Source organism: Coffea arabica, chromosome 11e, assembly GCF_036785885.1.
Source record: "Coffea arabica cultivar ET-39 chromosome 11e, Coffea Arabica ET-39 HiFi, whole genome shotgun sequence".
NCBI lineage: Eukaryota > Viridiplantae > Streptophyta > Magnoliopsida > Gentianales > Rubiaceae > Coffea > Coffea arabica.
This window is the reverse complement of record NC_092331.1, coordinates 32,666,654-32,685,808: the sequence shown is the minus strand read 5'-3', so window position 1 is coordinate 32,685,808 and position 19,155 is coordinate 32,666,654. Positions and strand designations below refer to the sequence as shown.

General features: G+C 39.6%; 16 non-coding genes across 16 annotated transcripts; all 16 read right to left on the bottom strand.

The window, feature by feature from the left end:
• Nucleotides 1–280: 280 nt before the first annotated feature.
• Nucleotides 281–399, bottom strand: LOC140022413 (5S ribosomal RNA). Its single transcript, XR_011826395.1, has one exon. It is a non-coding gene; the product is annotated as a 5S ribosomal RNA (ribosomal RNA).
• Nucleotides 400–1,521: 1,122 nt separating this feature from the next.
• LOC140031479 (5S ribosomal RNA) lies at nucleotides 1,522–1,640 on the bottom strand. Its single transcript, XR_011835401.1, has one exon. It is a non-coding gene; the product is annotated as a 5S ribosomal RNA (ribosomal RNA).
• Nucleotides 1,641–2,762: 1,122 nt separating this feature from the next.
• Nucleotides 2,763–2,881, bottom strand: LOC140022402 (5S ribosomal RNA). The gene has a single exon (XR_011826384.1). It is a non-coding gene; the product is annotated as a 5S ribosomal RNA (ribosomal RNA).
• Nucleotides 2,882–4,003: 1,122 nt separating this feature from the next.
• Nucleotides 4,004–4,122, bottom strand: LOC140022391 (5S ribosomal RNA). The gene has a single exon (XR_011826373.1). It is a non-coding gene; the product is annotated as a 5S ribosomal RNA (ribosomal RNA).
• Nucleotides 4,123–5,244: 1,122 nt separating this feature from the next.
• On the bottom strand, nucleotides 5,245–5,363 carry LOC140022380 (5S ribosomal RNA). The gene has a single exon (XR_011826362.1). It is a non-coding gene; the product is annotated as a 5S ribosomal RNA (ribosomal RNA).
• A 1,112-nt stretch (nucleotides 5,364–6,475) lies between these two features.
• On the bottom strand, nucleotides 6,476–6,594 carry LOC140022369 (5S ribosomal RNA). The gene has a single exon (XR_011826351.1). It is a non-coding gene; the product is annotated as a 5S ribosomal RNA (ribosomal RNA).
• Nucleotides 6,595–7,706: 1,112 nt separating this feature from the next.
• On the bottom strand, nucleotides 7,707–7,825 carry LOC140022356 (5S ribosomal RNA). Its single transcript, XR_011826338.1, has one exon. It is a non-coding gene; the product is annotated as a 5S ribosomal RNA (ribosomal RNA).
• Nucleotides 7,826–8,947: 1,122 nt separating this feature from the next.
• Nucleotides 8,948–9,066, bottom strand: LOC140031478 (5S ribosomal RNA). Its single transcript, XR_011835400.1, has one exon. It is a non-coding gene; the product is annotated as a 5S ribosomal RNA (ribosomal RNA).
• A 1,112-nt stretch (nucleotides 9,067–10,178) lies between these two features.
• On the bottom strand, nucleotides 10,179–10,297 carry LOC140022345 (5S ribosomal RNA). Its single transcript, XR_011826327.1, has one exon. It is a non-coding gene; the product is annotated as a 5S ribosomal RNA (ribosomal RNA).
• A 1,123-nt stretch (nucleotides 10,298–11,420) lies between these two features.
• LOC140022333 (5S ribosomal RNA) lies at nucleotides 11,421–11,539 on the bottom strand. Its single transcript, XR_011826315.1, has one exon. It is a non-coding gene; the product is annotated as a 5S ribosomal RNA (ribosomal RNA).
• A 1,122-nt stretch (nucleotides 11,540–12,661) lies between these two features.
• LOC140022322 (5S ribosomal RNA) lies at nucleotides 12,662–12,780 on the bottom strand. The gene has a single exon (XR_011826304.1). It is a non-coding gene; the product is annotated as a 5S ribosomal RNA (ribosomal RNA).
• A 1,122-nt stretch (nucleotides 12,781–13,902) lies between these two features.
• On the bottom strand, nucleotides 13,903–14,021 carry LOC140031477 (5S ribosomal RNA). Its single transcript, XR_011835399.1, has one exon. It is a non-coding gene; the product is annotated as a 5S ribosomal RNA (ribosomal RNA).
• Nucleotides 14,022–15,143: 1,122 nt separating this feature from the next.
• Nucleotides 15,144–15,262, bottom strand: LOC140031476 (5S ribosomal RNA). Its single transcript, XR_011835398.1, has one exon. It is a non-coding gene; the product is annotated as a 5S ribosomal RNA (ribosomal RNA).
• A 1,112-nt stretch (nucleotides 15,263–16,374) lies between these two features.
• LOC140022311 (5S ribosomal RNA) lies at nucleotides 16,375–16,493 on the bottom strand. Its single transcript, XR_011826293.1, has one exon. It is a non-coding gene; the product is annotated as a 5S ribosomal RNA (ribosomal RNA).
• A 1,122-nt stretch (nucleotides 16,494–17,615) lies between these two features.
• Nucleotides 17,616–17,734, bottom strand: LOC140022299 (5S ribosomal RNA). Its single transcript, XR_011826281.1, has one exon. It is a non-coding gene; the product is annotated as a 5S ribosomal RNA (ribosomal RNA).
• Nucleotides 17,735–18,856: 1,122 nt separating this feature from the next.
• LOC140022288 (5S ribosomal RNA) lies at nucleotides 18,857–18,975 on the bottom strand. The gene has a single exon (XR_011826270.1). It is a non-coding gene; the product is annotated as a 5S ribosomal RNA (ribosomal RNA).
• Between the last annotated feature and the right edge of the window lie 180 nt (nucleotides 18,976–19,155).

The following is a 19,155-nucleotide window of genomic DNA, read 5'->3' as shown; positions in this document are numbered from 1 at the left end:
CCGAATTCCCGAAACCTCAACCCAAACCCATTAATTTCGTGTTAGGTTCGTGTCGTGTCGAAAATTGCCACCCCTAGTTGCGGTGATACATTTGCGCCGACAAATTTGAGCGACGATCCGGGCTTTGATCGAGCCGTACCGTTCCTGATTTGTCTCGCGCCTTCAGATCCTCCTTCACGCTTCGACAAGAAGCAAAATATTAAGCAATCGTTCCGACGGAGCTAAATTACTACAGGATAAAGAACGAATAGGAAATTTGGATTTCGAAACAAAAAAGAGAGGGGTGCAACACGAGGACTTCCCAGGGGGTCACCCATCCTAGTACTACTCTCGCCCAAGCACGCTTAACTTCGGAGTTCTGATGGGATCCGGTGCATTAGTGCTGGTATGATCGCACCCGCCATGTTCCTTTCGCGTTATTCTTTTAAACTACCCCGTCCTGCGAAGCAGTGTGGCTTTTCTAGACCGAAATTCATTTTAAGCGTCAATTCAAGCATTTTCCTCTTATCCTTTTATTTATTTACTTTATATTTTTTTTTGTTATTGATTTGCACCCTGTTTTTTTCCCTCATCCCGCAACTCTAAATTATCATGAAATCAATCCTTCACGCTTGCAGTTAGGGGTGGCAATTCGGGTCCAAATCAGGTTGGCGGGTCGGGTTCGGGTCAACAGACCCGCCAGAAAATCTGTTGACCCGAACCCCGACCCGCCAACCCGTGACGGGTCAGGTATGCTGACCCGAACCCGAAAATTTCAGGTTTACGGGGCGGCGGGTCGACCCGAAATGACCCGAAACTTAATTTTAATTTATTAATTTATCACTGTAATTTCTAATAAAATCAATTTCTCACAAAACTAATTACATAATCAAGTAATAAAAATTTAAATGAATGATTCCAAATCAAATCTAAAATAAATTAAACACCGTAAAAGTGTTTTATCCCAAGCAAAATATAAAATAAATTAAAACAATACAAAAGTGAAAAATAATATAATATATTATTTGTCCAAGTATAATAATTTCAACTTCACACAAATTAAATAAATTCGTTTAGGATTAAGTAATTAATGCCTTTGAAAAAAAGAATAACTTAGTTTAGTTAGATAAAATTATTTTTATGTTTATTAAATTATTTTTAATTCGTAAACGGGTCATATCGGGTCATATCAGGTCACCACGGGTTGACCCGAAATCGACCGGTTTTCTTTTCGGGTTCATCGGGTCCAACCCGATTCTGACCCGAATTCCCGAAACCTCAACCCAAACCCATTAATTTCGTGTTAGGTTCGTGTCGTGTCGAAAATTGCCACCCCTAGTTGCGGTGATACATTTGCGCCGACAAATTTGAGCGACGATCCGGGCTTTGATCGAGCCGTACCGTTCCTGATTTGTCTCGCGCCTTCAGATCCTCCTTCACGCTTCGACAAGAAGCAAAATATTAAGCAATCGTTCCGACGGAGCTAAATTACTACAGGATAAAGAACGAATAGGAAATTTGGATTTCGAAACAAAAAAGAGAGGGGTGCAACACGAGGACTTCCCAGGGGGTCACCCATCCTAGTACTACTCTCGCCCAAGCACGCTTAACTTCGTAGTTCTGATGGGATCCGGTGCATTAGTGCTGGTATGATCGCACCCGCCATGTTCCTTTCGCGTTATTCTTTTAAACTACCCCGTCCTGCGAAGCAGTGTGGCTTTTCTAGACCGAAATTCATTTTAAGCGTCAATTCAAGCATTTTCCTCTTATCCTTTTATTTATTTACTTTATATTTTTTTTTGTTAATGATTTGCACCCTGTTTTTTTCCCTCATCCCGCAACTCTAAATTATCATGAAATCAATCCTTCACGCTTGCAGTTAGGGGTGGCAATTCGGGTCCAAATCAGGTTGGCGGGTCGGGTTCGGGTCAACAGACCCGCCAGAAAATCTGTTGACCCGAACCCCGACCCGCCAACCCGTGACGGGTCAGGTATGCTGACCCGAACCCGAAAATTTCAGGTTTACGGGGCGGCGGGTCGACCCGAAATGACCCGAAACTTAGTTTTAATTTATTAATTTATCACTGTAATTTCTAATAAAATCAATTTCTCACAAAACTAATTACATAATCAAGTAATAAAAATTTAAATGAATGATTCCAAATCAAATCTAAAATAAATTAAACACCGTAAAAGTGTTTTATCCCAAGCAAAATATAAAATAAATTAAAACAATACAAAAGTGAAAAATAATATAATATATTATTTGTCCAAGTATAATAATTTCAACTTCACACAAATTAAATAAATTCGTTTAGGATTAAGTAATTAATGCCTTTGAAAAAAAGAATAACTTAGTTTAGTTAGATAAAATTATTTTTATGTTTATTAAATTATTTTTAATTCGTAAACGGGTCATATCGGGTCATATCAGGTCACCACGGGTTGACCCGAAATCGACCGGTTTTCTTTTCGGGTTCATCGGGTCCAACCCGATTCTGACCCGAATTCCCGAAACCTCAACCCAAACCCATTAATTTCGTGTTAGGTTCGTGTCGTGTCGAAAATTGCCACCCCTAGTTGCGGTGATACATTTGCGCCGACAAATTTGAGCGACGATCCGGGCTTTGATCGAGCCGTACCGTTCCTGATTTGTCTCGCGCCTTCAGATCCTCCTTCACGCTTCGACAAGAAGCAAAATATTAAGCAATCGTTCCGACGGAGCTAAATTACTACAGGATAAAGAACGAATAGGAAATTTGGATTTCGAAACAAAAAAGAGAGGGGTGCAACACGAGGACTTCCCAGGGGGTCACCCATCCTAGTACTACTCTCGCCCAAGCACGCTTAACTTCGGAGTTCTGATGGGATCCGGTGCATTAGTGCTGGTATGATCGCACCCGCCATGTTCCTTTCGCGTTATTCTTTTAAACTACCCCGTCCTGCGAAGCAGTGTGGCTTTTCTAGACCGAAATTCATTTTAAGCGTCAATTCAAGCATTTTCCTCTTATCCTTTTATTTATTTACTTTATATTTTTTTTTGTTAATGATTTGCACCCTGTTTTTTTCCCTCATCCCGCAACTCTAAATTATCATGAAATCAATCCTTCACGCTTGCAGTTAGGGGTGGCAATTCGGGTCCAAATCAGGTTGGCGGGTCGGGTTCGGGTCAACAGACCCGCCAGAAAATCTGTTGACCCGAACCCCGACCCGCCAACCCGTGACGGGTCAGGTATGCTGACCCGAACCCGAAAATTTCAGGTTTACGGGGCGGCGGGTCGACCCGAAATGACCCGAAACTTAATTTTAATTTATTAATTTATCACTGTAATTTCTAATAAAATCAATTTCTCACAAAACTAATTACATAATCAAGTAATAAAAATTTAAATGAATGATTCCAAATCAAATCTAAAATAAATTAAACACCGTAAAAGTGTTTTATCCCAAGCAAAATATAAAATAAATTAAAACAATACAAAAGTGAAAAATAATATAATATATTATTTGTCCAAGTATAATAATTTCAACTTCACACAAATTAAATAAATTCGTTTAGGATTAAGTAATTAATGCCTTTGAAAAAAAGAATAACTTAGTTTAGTTAGATAAAATTATTTTTATGTTTATTAAATTATTTTTAATTCGTAAACGGGTCATATCGGGTCATATCAGGTCACCACGGGTTGACCCGAAATCGACCGGTTTTCTTTTCGGGTTCATCGGGTCCAACCCGATTCTGACCCGAATTCCCGAAACCTCAACCCAAACCCATTAATTTCGTGTTAGGTTCGTGTCGTGTCGAAAATTGCCACCCCTAGTTGCGGTGATACATTTGCGCCGACAAATTTGAGCGACGATCCGGGCTTTGATCGAGCCGTACCGTTCCTGATTTGTCTCGCGCCTTCAGATCCTCCTTCACGCTTCGACAAGAAGCAAAATATTAAGCAATCGTTCCGACGGAGCTAAATTACTACAGGATAAAGAACGAATAGGAAATTTGGATTTCGAAACAAAAAAGAGAGGGGTGCAACACGAGGACTTCCCAGGGGGTCACCCATCCTAGTACTACTCTCGCCCAAGCACGCTTAACTTCGGAGTTCTGATGGGATCCGGTGCATTAGTGCTGGTATGATCGCACCCGCCATGTTCCTTTCGCGTTATTCTTTTAAACTACCCCGTCCTGCGAAGCAGTGTGGCTTTTCTAGACCGAAATTCATTTTAAGCGTCAATTCAAGCATTTTCCTCTTATCCTTTTATTTATTTACTTTATATTTTTTTTTGTTATTGATTTGCACCCTGTTTTTTTCCCTCATCCCGCAACTCTAAATTATCATGAAATCAATCCTTCACGCTTGCAGTTAGGGGTGGCAATTCGGGTCCAAATCAGGTTGGCGGGTCGGGTTCGGGTCAACAGACCCGCCAGAAAATCTGTTGACCCGAACCCCGACCCGCCAACCCGTGACGGGTCAGGTATGCTGACCCGAACCCGAAAATTTCAGGTTTACGGGGCGGCGGGTCGACCCGAAATGACCCGAAACTTAATTTTAATTTATTAATTTATCACTGTAATTTCTAATAAAATCAATTTCTCACAAAACTAATTACATAATCAAGTAATAAAAATTTAAATAAATGATTCCAAATCAAATCTAAAATAAATTAAACACCGTAAAAGTGTTTTATCCCAAGCAAAATATAAAATAAATTAAAACAATACAAAAGTGAAAAATAATATAATATATTATTTGTCCAAGTATAATAATTTCAACTTCACACAAATTAAATAAATTCGTTTAGGATTAAGTAATTAATGCCTTTGAAAAAAAGAATAACTTAGTTTAGTTAGATAAAATTATTTTTATGTTTATTAAATTATTTTTAATTCGTAAACGGGTCATATCGGGTCATATCAGGTCACCACGGGTTGACCCGAAATCGACCGGTTTTCTTTTCGGGTTCATCGGGTCCAACCCGATTCTGACCCGAATTCCCGAAACCTCAACCCAAACCCATTAATTTCGTGTTAGGTTCGTGTCGTGTCGAAAATTGCCACCCCTAGTTGCGGTGATACATTTGCGCCGACAAATTTGAGCGACGATCCGGGCTTTGATCGAGCCGTACCGTTCCTGATTTGTCTCGCGCCTTCAGATCCTCCTTCACGCTTCGACAAGAAGCAAAATATTAAGCAATCGTTCCGACGGAGCTAAATTACTACAGGATAAAGAACGAATAGGAAATTTGGATTTCGAAACAAAAAAGAGAGGGGTGCAACACGAGGACTTCCCAGGGGGTCACCCATCCTAGTACTACTCTCGCCCAAGCACGCTTAACTTCGGAGTTCTGATGGGATCCGGTGCATTAGTGCTGGTATGATCGCACCCGCCATGTTCCTTTCGCGTTATTCTTTTAAACTACCCCGTCCTGCGAAGCAGTGTGGCTTTTCTAGACCGAAATTCATTTTAAGCGTCAATTCAAGCATTTTCCTCTTATCCTTTTATTTATTTACTTTATATTTTTTTTTGTTATTGATTTGCACCCTGTTTTTTTCCCTCATCCCGCAACTCTAAATTATCATGAAATCAATCCTTCACGCTTGCAGTTAGGGGTGGCAATTCGGGTCCAAATCAGGTTGGCGGGTCGGGTTCGGGTCAACAGACCCGCCAGAAAATCTGTTGACCCGAACCCCGACCCGCCAACCCGTGACGGGTCAGGTATGCTGACCCGAACCCGAAAATTTCAGGTTTACGGGGCGGCGGGTCGACCCGAAATGACCCGAAACTTAATTTTAATTTATTAATTTATCACTGTAATTTCTAATAAAATCAATTTCTCACAAAACTAATTACATAATCAAGTAATAAAAATTTAAATAAATGATTCCAAATCAAATCTAAAATAAATTAAACACCGTAAAAGTGTTTTATCCCAAGCAAAATATAAAATAAATTAAAACAATACAAAAGTGAAAAATAATATAATATATTATTTGTCCAAGTATAATAATTTCAACTTCACACAAATTAAATAAATTCGTTTAGGATTAAGTAATTAATGCCTTTGAAAAAAAGAATAACTTAGTTTAGTTAGATAAAATTATTTTTATGTTTATTAAATTATTTTTAATTCGTAAACGGGTCATATCAGGTCACCACGGGTTGACCCGAAATCGACCGGTTTTCTTTTCGGGTTCATCGGGTCCAACCCGATTCTGACCCGAATTCCCGAAACCTCAACCCAAACCCATTAATTTCGTGTTAGGTTCGTGTCGTGTCGAAAATTGCCACCCCTAGTTGCGGTGATACATTTGCGCCGACAAATTTGAGCGACGATCCGGGCTTTGATCGAGCCGTACCGTTCCTGATTTGTCTCGCGCCTTCAGATCCTCCTTCACGCTTCGACAAGAAGCAAAATATTAAGCAATCGTTCCGACGGAGCTAAATTACTACAGGATAAAGAACGAATAGGAAATTTGGATTTCGAAACAAAAAAGAGAGGGGTGCAACACGAGGACTTCCCAGGGGGTCACCCATCCTAGTACTACTCTCGCCCAAGCACGCTTAACTTCGGAGTTCTGATGGGATCCGGTGCATTAGTGCTGGTATGATCGCACCCGCCATGTTCCTTTCGCGTTATTCTTTTAAACTACCCCGTCCTGCGAAGCAGTGTGGCTTTTCTAGACCGAAATTCATTTTAAGCGTCAATTCAAGCATTTTCCTCTTATCCTTTTATTTATTTACTTTATATTTTTTTTTGTTATTGATTTGCACCCTGTTTTTTTCCCTCATCCCGCAACTCTAAATTATCATGAAATCAATCCTTCACGCTTGCAGTTAGGGGTGGCAATTCGGATCCAAATCAGGTTGGCGGGTCGGGTTCGGGTCAACAGACCCGCCAGAAAATCTGTTGACCCGAACCCCGACCCGCCAACCCGTGACGGGTCAGGTATGCTGACCCGAACCCGAAAATTTCAGGTTTACGGGGCGGCGGGTCGACCCGAAATGACCCGAAACTTAATTTTAATTTATTAATTTATCACTGTAATTTCTAATAAAATCAATTTCTCACAAAACTAATTACATAATCAAGTAATAAAAATTTAAATAAATGATTCCAAATCAAATCTAAAATAAATTAAACACCGTAAAAGTGTTTTATCCCAAGCAAAATATAAAATAAATTAAAACAATACAAAAGTGAAAAATAATATAATATATTATTTGTCCAAGTATAATAATTTCAACTTCACACAAATTAAATAAATTCGTTTAGGATTAAGTAATTAATGCCTTTGAAAAAAAGAATAACTTAGTTTAGTTAGATAAAATTATTTTTATGTTTATTAAATTATTTTTAATTCGTAAACGGGTCATATCAGGTCACCACGGGTTGACCCGAAATCGACCGGTTTTCTTTTCGGGTTCATCGGGTCCAACCCGATTCTGACCCGAATTCCCGAAACCTCAACCCAAACCCATTAATTTCGTGTTAGGTTCGTGTCGTGTCGAAAATTGCCACCCCTAGTTGCGGTGATACATTTGCGCCGACAAATTTGAGCGACGATCCGGGCTTTGATCGAGCCGTACCGTTCCTGATTTGTCTCGCGCCTTCAGATCCTCCTTCACGCTTCGACAAGAAGCAAAATATTAAGCAATCGTTCCGACGGAGCTAAATTACTACAGGATAAAGAACGAATAGGAAATTTGGATTTCGAAACAAAAAAGAGAGGGGTGCAACACGAGGACTTCCCAGGGGGTCACCCATCCTAGTACTACTCTCGCCCAAGCACGCTTAACTTCGGAGTTCTGATGGGATCCGGTGCATTAGTGCTGGTATGATCGCACCCGCCATGTTCCTTTCGCGTTATTCTTTTAAACTACCCCGTCCTGCGAAGCAGTGTGGCTTTTCTAGACCGAAATTCATTTTAAGCGTCAATTCAAGCATTTTCCTCTTATCCTTTTATTTATTTACTTTATATTTTTTTTTGTTATTGATTTGCACCCTGTTTTTTTCCCTCATCCCGCAACTCTAAATTATCATGAAATCAATCCTTCACGCTTGCAGTTAGGGGTGGCAATTCGGGTCCAAATCAGGTTGGCGGGTCGGGTTCGGGTCAACAGACCCGCCAGAAAATCTGTTGACCCGAACCCCGACCCGCCAACCCGTGACGGGTCAGGTATGCTGACCCGAACCCGAAAATTTCAGGTTTACGGGGCGGCGGGTCGACCCGAAATGACCCGAAACTTAATTTTAATTTATTAATTTATCACTGTAATTTCTAATAAAATCAATTTCTCACAAAACTAATTACATAATCAAGTAATAAAAATTTAAATAAATGATTCCAAATCAAATCTAAAATAAATTAAACACCGTAAAAGTGTTTTATCCCAAGCAAAATATAAAATAAATTAAAACAATACAAAAGTGAAAAATAATATAATATATTATTTGTCCAAGTATAATAATTTCAACTTCACACAAATTAAATAAATTCGTTTAGGATTAAGTAATTAATGCCTTTGAAAAAAAGAATAACTTAGTTTAGTTAGATAAAATTATTTTTATGTTTATTAAATTATTTTTAATTCGTAAACGGGTCATATCGGGTCATATCAGGTCACCACGGGTTGACCCGAAATCGACCGGTTTTCTTTTCGGGTTCATCGGGTCCAACCCGATTCTGACCCGAATTCCCGAAACCTCAACCCAAACCCATTAATTTCGTGTTAGGTTCGTGTCGTGTCGAAAATTGCCACCCCTAGTTGCGGTGATACATTTGCGCCGACAAATTTGAGCGACGATCCGGGCTTTGATCGAGCCGTACCGTTCCTGATTTGTCTCGCGCCTTCAGATCCTCCTTCACGCTTCGACAAGAAGCAAAATATTAAGCAATCGTTCCGACGGAGCTAAATTACTACAGGATAAAGAACGAATAGGAAATTTGGATTTCGAAACAAAAAAGAGAGGGGTGCAACACGAGGACTTCCCAGGGGGTCACCCATCCTAGTACTACTCTCGCCCAAGCACGCTTAACTTCGTAGTTCTGATGGGATCCGGTGCATTAGTGCTGGTATGATCGCACCCGCCATGTTCCTTTCGCGTTATTCTTTTAAACTACCCCGTCCTGCGAAGCAGTGTGGCTTTTCTAGACCGAAATTCATTTTAAGCGTCAATTCAAGCATTTTCCTCTTATCCTTTTATTTATTTACTTTATATTTTTTTTTGTTAATGATTTGCACCCTGTTTTTTTCCCTCATCCCGCAACTCTAAATTATCATGAAATCAATCCTTCACGCTTGCAGTTAGGGGTGGCAATTCGGGTCCAAATCAGGTTGGCGGGTCGGGTTCGGGTCAACAGACCCGCCAGAAAATCTGTTGACCCGAACCTCGACCCGCCAACCCGTGACGGGTCAGGTATGCTGACCCGAACCCGAAAATTTCAGGTTTACGGGGCGGCGGGTCGACCCGAAATGACCCGAAACTTAATTTTAATTTATTAATTTATCACTGTAATTTCTAATAAAATCAATTTCTCACAAAACTAATTACATAATCAAGTAATAAAAATTTAAATAAATGATTCCAAATCAAATCTAAAATAAATTAAACACCGTAAAAGTGTTTTATCCCAAGCAAAATATAAAATAAATTAAAACAATACAAAAGTGAAAAATAATATAATATATTATTTGTCCAAGTATAATAATTTCAACTTCACACAAATTAAATAAATTCGTTTAGGATTAAGTAATTAATGCCTTTGAAAAAAAGAATAACTTAGTTTAGTTAGATAAAATTATTTTTATGTTTATTAAATTATTTTTAATTCGTAAACGGGTCATATCAGGTCACCACGGGTTGACCCGAAATCGACCGGTTTTCTTTTCGGGTTCATCGGGTCCAACCCGATTCTGACCCGAATTCCCGAAACCTCAACCCAAACCCATTAATTTCGTGTTAGGTTCGTGTCGTGTCGAAAATTGCCACCCCTAGTTGCGGTGATACATTTGCGCCGACAAATTTGAGCGACGATCCGGGCTTTGATCGAGCCGTACCGTTCCTGATTTGTCTCGCGCCTTCAGATCCTCCTTCACGCTTCGACAAGAAGCAAAATATTAAGCAATCGTTCCGACGGAGCTAAATTACTACAGGATAAAGAACGAATAGGAAATTTGGATTTCGAAACAAAAAAGAGAGGGGTGCAACACGAGGACTTCCCAGGGGGTCACCCATCCTAGTACTACTCTCGCCCAAGCACGCTTAACTTCGGAGTTCTGATGGGATCCGGTGCATTAGTGCTGGTATGATCGCACCCGCCATGTTCCTTTCGCGTTATTCTTTTAAACTACCCCGTCCTGCGAAGCAGTGTGGCTTTTCTAGACCGAAATTCATTTTAAGCGTCAATTCAAGCATTTTCCTCTTATCCTTTTATTTATTTACTTTATATTTTTTTTTGTTATTGATTTGCACCCTGTTTTTTTCCCTCATCCCGCAACTCTAAATTATCATGAAATCAATCCTTCACGCTTGCAGTTAGGGGTGGCAATTCGGGTCCAAATCAGGTTGGCGGGTCGGGTTCGGGTCAACAGACCCGCCAGAAAATCTGTTGACCCGAACCCCGACCCGCCAACCCGTGACGGGTCAGGTATGCTGACCCGAACCCGAAAATTTCAGGTTTACGGGGCGGCGGGTCGACCCGAAATGACCCGAAACTTAATTTTAATTTATTAATTTATCACTGTAATTTCTAATAAAATCAATTTCTCACAAAACTAATTACATAATCAAGTAATAAAAATTTAAATAAATGATTCCAAATCAAATCTAAAATAAATTAAACACCGTAAAAGTGTTTTATCCCAAGCAAAATATAAAATAAATTAAAACAATACAAAAGTGAAAAATAATATAATATATTATTTGTCCAAGTATAATAATTTCAACTTCACACAAATTAAATAAATTCGTTTAGGATTAAGTAATTAATGCCTTTGAAAAAAAGAATAACTTAGTTTAGTTAGATAAAATTATTTTTATGTTTATTAAATTATTTTTAATTCGTAAACGGGTCATATCGGGTCATATCAGGTCACCACGGGTTGACCCGAAATCGACCGGTTTTCTTTTCGGGTTCATCGGGTCCAACCCGATTCTGACCCGAATTCCCGAAACCTCAACCCAAACCCATTAATTTCGTGTTAGGTTCGTGTCGTGTCGAAAATTGCCACCCCTAGTTGCGGTGATACATTTGCGCCGACAAATTTGAGCGACGATCCGGGCTTTGATCGAGCCGTACCGTTCCTGATTTGTCTCGCGCCTTCAGATCCTCCTTCACGCTTCGACAAGAAGCAAAATATTAAGCAATCGTTCCGACGGAGCTAAATTACTACAGGATAAAGAACGAATAGGAAATTTGGATTTCGAAACAAAAAAAAAGAGGGGTGCAACACGAGGACTTCCCAGGGGGTCACCCATCCTAGTACTACTCTCGCCCAAGCACGCTTAACTTCGGAGTTCTGATGGGATCCGGTGCATTAGTGCTGGTATGATCGCACCCGCCATGTTCCTTTCGCGTTATTCTTTTAAACTACCCCGTCCTGCGAAGCAGTGTGGCTTTTCTAGACCGAAATTCATTTTAAGCGTCAATTCAAGCATTTTCCTCTTATCCTTTTATTTATTTACTTTATATTTTTTTTTGTTAATGATTTGCACCCTGTTTTTTTCCCTCATCCCGCAACTCTAAATTATCATGAAATCAATCCTTCACGCTTGCAGTTAGGGGTGGCAATTCGGGTCCAAATCAGGTTGGCGGGTCGGGTTCGGGTCAACAGACCCGCCAGAAAATCTGTTGACCCGAACCCCGACCCGCCAACCCGTGACGGGTCAGGTATGCTGACCCGAACCCGAAAATTTCAGGTTTACGGGGCGGCGGGTCGACCCGAAATGACCCGAAACTTAATTTTAATTTATTAATTTATCATTGTAATTTCTAATAAAATCAATTTCTCACAAAACTAATTACATAATCAAGTAATAAAAATTTAAATAAATGATTCCAAATCAAATCTAAAATAAATTAAACACCGTAAAAGTGTTTTATCCCAAGCAAAATATAAAATAAATTAAAACAATACAAAAGTGAAAAATAATATAATATATTATTTGTCCAAGTATAATAATTTCAACTTCACACAAATTAAATAAATTCGTTTAGGATTAAGTAATTAATGCCTTTGAAAAAAAGAATAACTTAGTTTAGTTAGATAAAATTATTTTTATGTTTATTAAATTATTTTTAATTCGTAAACGGGTCATATCGGGTCATATCAGGTCACCACGGGTTGACCCGAAATCGACCGGTTTTCTTTTCGGGTTCATCGGGTCCAACCCGATTCTGACCCGAATTCCCGAAACCTCAACCCAAACCCATTAATTTCGTGTTAGGTTCGTGTCGTGTCGAAAATTGCCACCCCTAGTTGCGGTGATACATTTGCGCCGACAAATTTGAGCGACGATCCGGGCTTTGATCGAGCCGTACCGTTCCTGATTTGTCTCGCGCCTTCAGATCCTCCTTCACGCTTCGACAAGAAGCAAAATATTAAGCAATCGTTCCGACGGAGCTAAATTACTACAGGATAAAGAACGAATAGGAAATTTGGATTTCGAAACAAAAAAGAGAGGGGTGCAACACGAGGACTTCCCAGGGGGTCACCCATCCTAGTACTACTCTCGCCCAAGCACGCTTAACTTCGGAGTTCTGATGGGATCCGGTGCATTAGTGCTGGTATGATCGCACCCGCCATGTTCCTTTCGCGTTATTCTTTTAAACTACCCCGTCCTGCGAAGCAGTGTGGCTTTTCTAGACCGAAATTCATTTTAAGCGTCAATTCAAGCATTTTCCTCTTATCCTTTTATTTATTTACTTTATATTTTTTTTTGTTATTGATTTGCACCCTGTTTTTTTCCCTCATCCCGCAACTCTAAATTATCATGAAATCAATCCTTCACGCTTGCAGTTAGGGGTGGCAATTCGGGTCCAAATCAGGTTGGCGGGTCGGGTTCGGGTCAACAGACCCGCCAGAAAATCTGTTGACCCGAACCCCGACCCGCCAACCCGTGACGGGTCAGGTATGCTGACCCGAACCCGAAAATTTCAGGTTTACGGGGCGGCGGGTCGACCCGAAATGACCCGAAACTTAATTTTAATTTATTAATTTATCACTGTAATTTCTAATAAAATCAATTTCTCACAAAACTAATTACATAATCAAGTAATAAAAATTTAAATAAATGATTCCAAATCAAATCTAAAATAAATTAAACACCGTAAAAGTGTTTTATCCCAAGCAAAATATAAAATAAATTAAAACAATACAAAAGTGAAAAATAATATAATATATTATTTGTCCAAGTATAATAATTTCAACTTCACACAAATTAAATAAATTCGTTTAGGATTAAGTAATTAATGCCTTTGAAAAAAAGAATAACTTAGTTTAGTTAGATAAAATTATTTTTATGTTTATTAAATTATTTTTAATTCGTAAACGGGTCATATCGGGTCATATCAGGTCACCACGGGTTGACCCGAAATCGACCGGTTTTCTTTTCGGGTTCATCGGGTCCAACCCGATTCTGACCCGAATTCCCGAAACCTCAACCCAAACCCATTAATTTCGTGTTAGGTTCGTGTCGTGTCGAAAATTGCCACCCCTAGTTGCGGTGATACATTTGCGCCGACAAATTTGAGCGACGATCCGGGCTTTGATCGAGCCGTACCGTTCCTGATTTGTCTCGCGCCTTCAGATCCTCCTTCACGCTTCGACAAGAAGCAAAATATTAAGCAATCGTTCCGACGGAGCTAAATTACTACAGGATAAAGAACGAATAGGAAATTTGGATTTCGAAACAAAAAAGAGAGGGGTGCAACACGAGGACTTCCCAGGGGGTCACCCATCCTAGTACTACTCTCGCCCAAGCACGCTTAACTTCGTAGTTCTGATGGGATCCGGTGCATTAGTGCTGGTATGATCGCACCCGCCATGTTCCTTTCGCGTTATTCTTTTAAACTACCCCGTCCTGCGAAGCAGTGTGGCTTTTCTAGACCGAAATTCATTTTAAGCGTCAATTCAAGCATTTTCCTCTTATCCTTTTATTTATTTACTTTATATATTTTTTTGTTATTGATTTGCACCCTGTTTTTTTCCCTCATCCCGCAACTCTAAATTATCATGAAATCAATCCTTCACGCTTGCAGTTAGGGGTGGCAATTCGGGTCCAAATCAGGTTGGCGGGTCGGGTTCGGGTCAACAGACCCGCCAGAAAATCTGTTGACCCGAACCCCGACCCGCCAACCCGTGACGGGTCAGGTATGCTGACCCGAACCCGAAAATTTCAGGTTTACGGGGCGGCGGGTCGACCCGAAATGACCCGAAACTTAATTTTAATTTATTAATTTATCACTGTAATTTCTAATAAAATCAATTTCTCACAAAACTAATTACATAATCAAGTAATAAAAATTTAAATAAATGATTCCAAATCAAATCTAAAATAAATTAAACACCGTAAAAGTGTTTTATCCCAAGCAAAATATAAAATAAATTAAAACAATACAAAAGTGAAAAATAATATAATATATTATTTGTCCAAGTATAATAATTTCAACTTCACACAAATTAAATAAATTCGTTTAGGATTAAGTAATTAATGCCTTTGAAAAAAAGAATAACTTAGTTTAGTTAGATAAAATTATTTTTATGTTTATTAAATTATTTTTAATTCGTAAACGGGTCATATCGGGTCATATCAGGTCACCACGGGTTGACCCGAAATCGACCGGTTTTCTTTTCGGGTTCATCGGGTCCAACCCGATTCTGACCCGAATTCCCGAAACCTCAACCCAAACCCATTAATTTCGTGTTAGGTTCGTGTCGTGTCGAAAATTGCCACCCCTAGTTGCGGTGATACATTTGCGCCGACAAATTTGAGCGACGATCCGGGCTTTGATCGAGCCGTACCGTTCCTGATTTGTCTCGCGCCTTCAGATCCTCCTTCACGCTTCGACAAGAAGCAAAATATTAAGCAATCGTTCCGACGGAGCTAAATTACTACAGGATAAAGAACGAATAGGAAATTTGGATTTCGAAACAAAAAAGAGAGGGGTGCAACACGAGGACTTCCCAGGGGGTCACCCATCCTAGTACTACTCTCGCCCAAGCACGCTTAACTTCGTAGTTCTGATGGGATCCGGTGCATTAGTGCTGGTATGATCGCACCCGCCATGTTCCTTTCGCGTTATTCTTTTAAACTACCCCGTCCTGCGAAGCAGTGTGGCTTTTCTAGACCGAAATTCATTTTAAGCGTCAATTCAAGCATTTTCCTCTTATCCTTTTATTTATTTACTTTATATTTTTTTTTGTTAATGATTTGCACCCTGTTTTTTTCCCTCATCCCGCAACTCTAAATTATCATGAAATCAATCCTTCACGCTTGCAGTTAGGGGTGGCAATTCGGGTCCAAATCAGGTTGGCGGGTCGGGTTCGGGTCAACAGACCCGCCAGAAAATCTGTTGACCCGAACCTCGACCCGCCAACCCGTGACGGGTCAGGTATGCTGACCCGAACCCGAAAATTTCAGGTTTACGGGGCGGCGGGTCGACCCGAAATGACCCGAAACTTAATTTTAATTTATTAATTTATCACTGTAATTTCTAATAAAATCAATTTCTCACAAAACTAATTACATAATCAAGTAATAAAAATTTAAATAAATGATTCCAAATCAAATCTAAAATAAATTAAACACCGTAAAAGTGTTTTATCCCAAGCAAAATATAAAATAAATTAAAACAATACAAAAGTGAAAAATAATATAATATATTATTTGTCCAAGTATAATAATTTCAACTTCACACAAATTAAATAAATTCGTTTAGGATTAAGTAATTAATGCCTTTGAAAAAAAGAATAACTTAGTTTAGTTAGATAAAATTATTTTTATGTTTATTAAATTATTTTTAATTCGTAAACGGGTCATATCAGGTCACCACGGGTTGACCCGAAATCGACCGGTTTTCTTTTCGGGTTCATCGGGTCCAACCCGATTCTGACCCGAATTCCCGAAACCTCAACCCAAACCCATTAATTTCGTGTTAGGTTCGTGTCGTGTCGAAAATTGCCACCCCTAGTTGCGGTGATACATTTGCGCCGACAAATTTGAGCGACGATCCGGGCTTTGATCGAGCCGTACCGTTCCTGATTTGTCTCGCGCCTTCAGATCCTCCTTCACGCTTCGACAAGAAGCAAAATATTAAGCAATCGTTCCGACGGAGCTAAATTACTACAGGATAAAGAACGAATAGGAAATTTGGATTTCGAAACAAAAAAGAGAGGGGTGCAACACGAGGACTTCCCAGGGGGTCACCCATCCTAGTACTACTCTCGCCCAAGCACGCTTAACTTCGGAGTTCTGATGGGATCCGGTGCATTAGTGCTGGTATGATCGCACCCGCCATGTTCCTTTCGCGTTATTCTTTTAAACTACCCCGTCCTGCGAAGCAGTGTGGCTTTTCTAGACCGAAATTCATTTTAAGCGTCAATTCAAGCATTTTCCTCTTATCCTTTTATTTATTTACTTTATATTTTTTTTTGTTATTGATTTGCACCCTGTTTTTTTCCCTCATCCCGCAACTCTAAATTATCATGAAATCAATCCTTCACGCTTGCAGTTAGGGGTGGCAATTCGGGTCCAAATCAGGTTGGCGGGTCGGGTTCGGGTCAACAGACCCGCCAGAAAATCTGTTGACCCGAACCCCGACCCGCCAACCCGTGACGGGTCAGGTATGCTGACCCGAACCCGAAAATTTCAGGTTTACGGGGCGGCGGGTCGACCCGAAATGACCCGAAACTTAATTTTAATTTATTAATTTATCACTGTAATTTCTAATAAAATCAATTTCTCACAAAACTAATTACATAATCAAGTAATAAAAATTTAAATAAATGATTCCAAATCAAATCTAAAATAAATTAAACACCGTAAAAGTGTTTTATCCCAAGCAAAATATAAAATAAATTAAAACAATACAAAAGTGAAAAATAATATAATATATTATTTGTCCAAGTATAATAATTTCAACTTCACACAAATTAAATAAATTCGTTTAGGATTAAGTAATTAATGCCTTTGAAAAAAAGAATAACTTAGTTTAGTTAGATAAAATTATTTTTATGTTTATTAAATTATTTTTAATTCGTAAACGGGTCATATCGGGTCATATCAGGTCACCACGGGTTGACCCGAAATCGACCGGTTTTCTTTTCGGGTTCATCGGGTCCAACCCGATTCTGACCCGAATTCCCGAAACCTCAACCCAAACCCATTAATTTCGTGTTAGGTTCGTGTCGTGTCGAAAATTGCCACCCCTAGTTGCGGTGATACATTTGCGCCGACAAATTTGAGCGACGATCCGGGCTTTGATCGAGCCGTACCGTTCCTGATTTGTCTCGCGCCTTCAGATCCTCCTTCACGCTTCGACAAGAAGCAAAATATTAAGCAATCGTTCCGACGGAGCTAAATTACTACAGGATAAAGAACGAATAGGAAATTTGGATTTCGAAACAAAAAAAAGAGGGGTGCAACACGAGGACTTCCCAGGGGGTCACCCATCCTAGTACTACTCTCGCCCAAGCACGCTTAACTTCGGAGTTCTGATGGGATCCGGTGCATTAGTGCTGGTATGATCGCACCCGCCATGTTCCTTTCGCGTTATTCTTTTAAACTACCCCGTCCTGCGAAGCAGTGTGGCTTTTCTAGACCGAAATTCATTTTAAGCGTCAATTCAAGCATTTTCCTCTTATCCTTTTATTTATTTACTTTATATTTTTTTTTGTTAATGATTTGCACCCTGTTTTTTTCCCTCATCCCGCAACTCTAAATTATCATGAAATCAATCCTTCACGCTTGCAGTTAGGGGTGGCAATTCGGGTCCAAATCAGGTTGGCGGGTCGGGTTCGGGTCAACAGACCCGCCAGAAAATCTGTTGACCCGAACCCCGACCCGCCAACCCGTGACGGGTCAGGTATGCTGACCCGAACCCGAAAATTTCAGGTTTACGGGGCGGCGGGTCGACCCGAAATGACCCGAAACTTAATTTTAATTTATTAATTTATCATTGTAATTTCTAATAAAATCAATTTCTCACAAAACTAATTACATAATCAAGTAATAAAAATTTAAATAAATGATTCCAAATCAAATCTAAAATAAATTAAACACCGTAAAAGTGTTTTATCCCAAGCAAAATATAAAATAAATTAAAACAATACAAAAGTGAAAAATAATATAATATATTATTTGTCCAAGTATAATAATTTCAACTTCACACAAATTAAATAAATTCGTTTAGGATTAAGTAATTAATGCCTTTGAAAAAAAGAATAACTTAGTTTAGTTAGATAAAATTATTTTTATGTTTATTAAATTATTTTTAATTCGTAAACGGGTCATATCGGGTCATATCAGGTCACCACGGGTTGACCCGAAATCGACCGGTTTTCTTTTCGGGTTCATCGGGTCCAACCCGATTCTGACCCGAATTCCCGAAACCTCAACCCAAACCCATTAATTTCGTGTTAGGTTCGTGTCGTGTCGAAAATTGCCACCCCTAGTTGCGGTGATACATTTGCGCCGACAAATTTGAGCGACGATCCGGGCTTTGATCGAGCCGTACCGTTCCTGATTTGTCTCGCGCCTTCAGATCCTCCTTCACGCTTCGACAAGAAGCAAAATATTAAGCAATCGTTCCGACGGAGCTAAATTACTACAGGATAAAGAACGAATAGGAAATTTGGATTTCGAAACAAAAAAGAGAGGGGTGCAACACGAGGACTTCCCAGGGGGTCACCCATCCTAGTACTACTCTCGCCCAAGCACGCTTAACTTCGGAGTTCTGATGGGATCCGGTGCATTAGTGCTGGTATGATCGCACCCGCCATGTTCCTTTCGCGTTATTCTTTTAAACTACCCCGTCCTGCGAAGCAGTGTGGCTTTTCTAGACCGAAATTCATTTTAAGCGTCAATTCAAGCATTTTCCTCTTATCCTTTTATTTATTTACTTTATATTTTTTTTTGTTATTGATTTGCACCCTGTTTTTTTCCCTCATCCCGCAA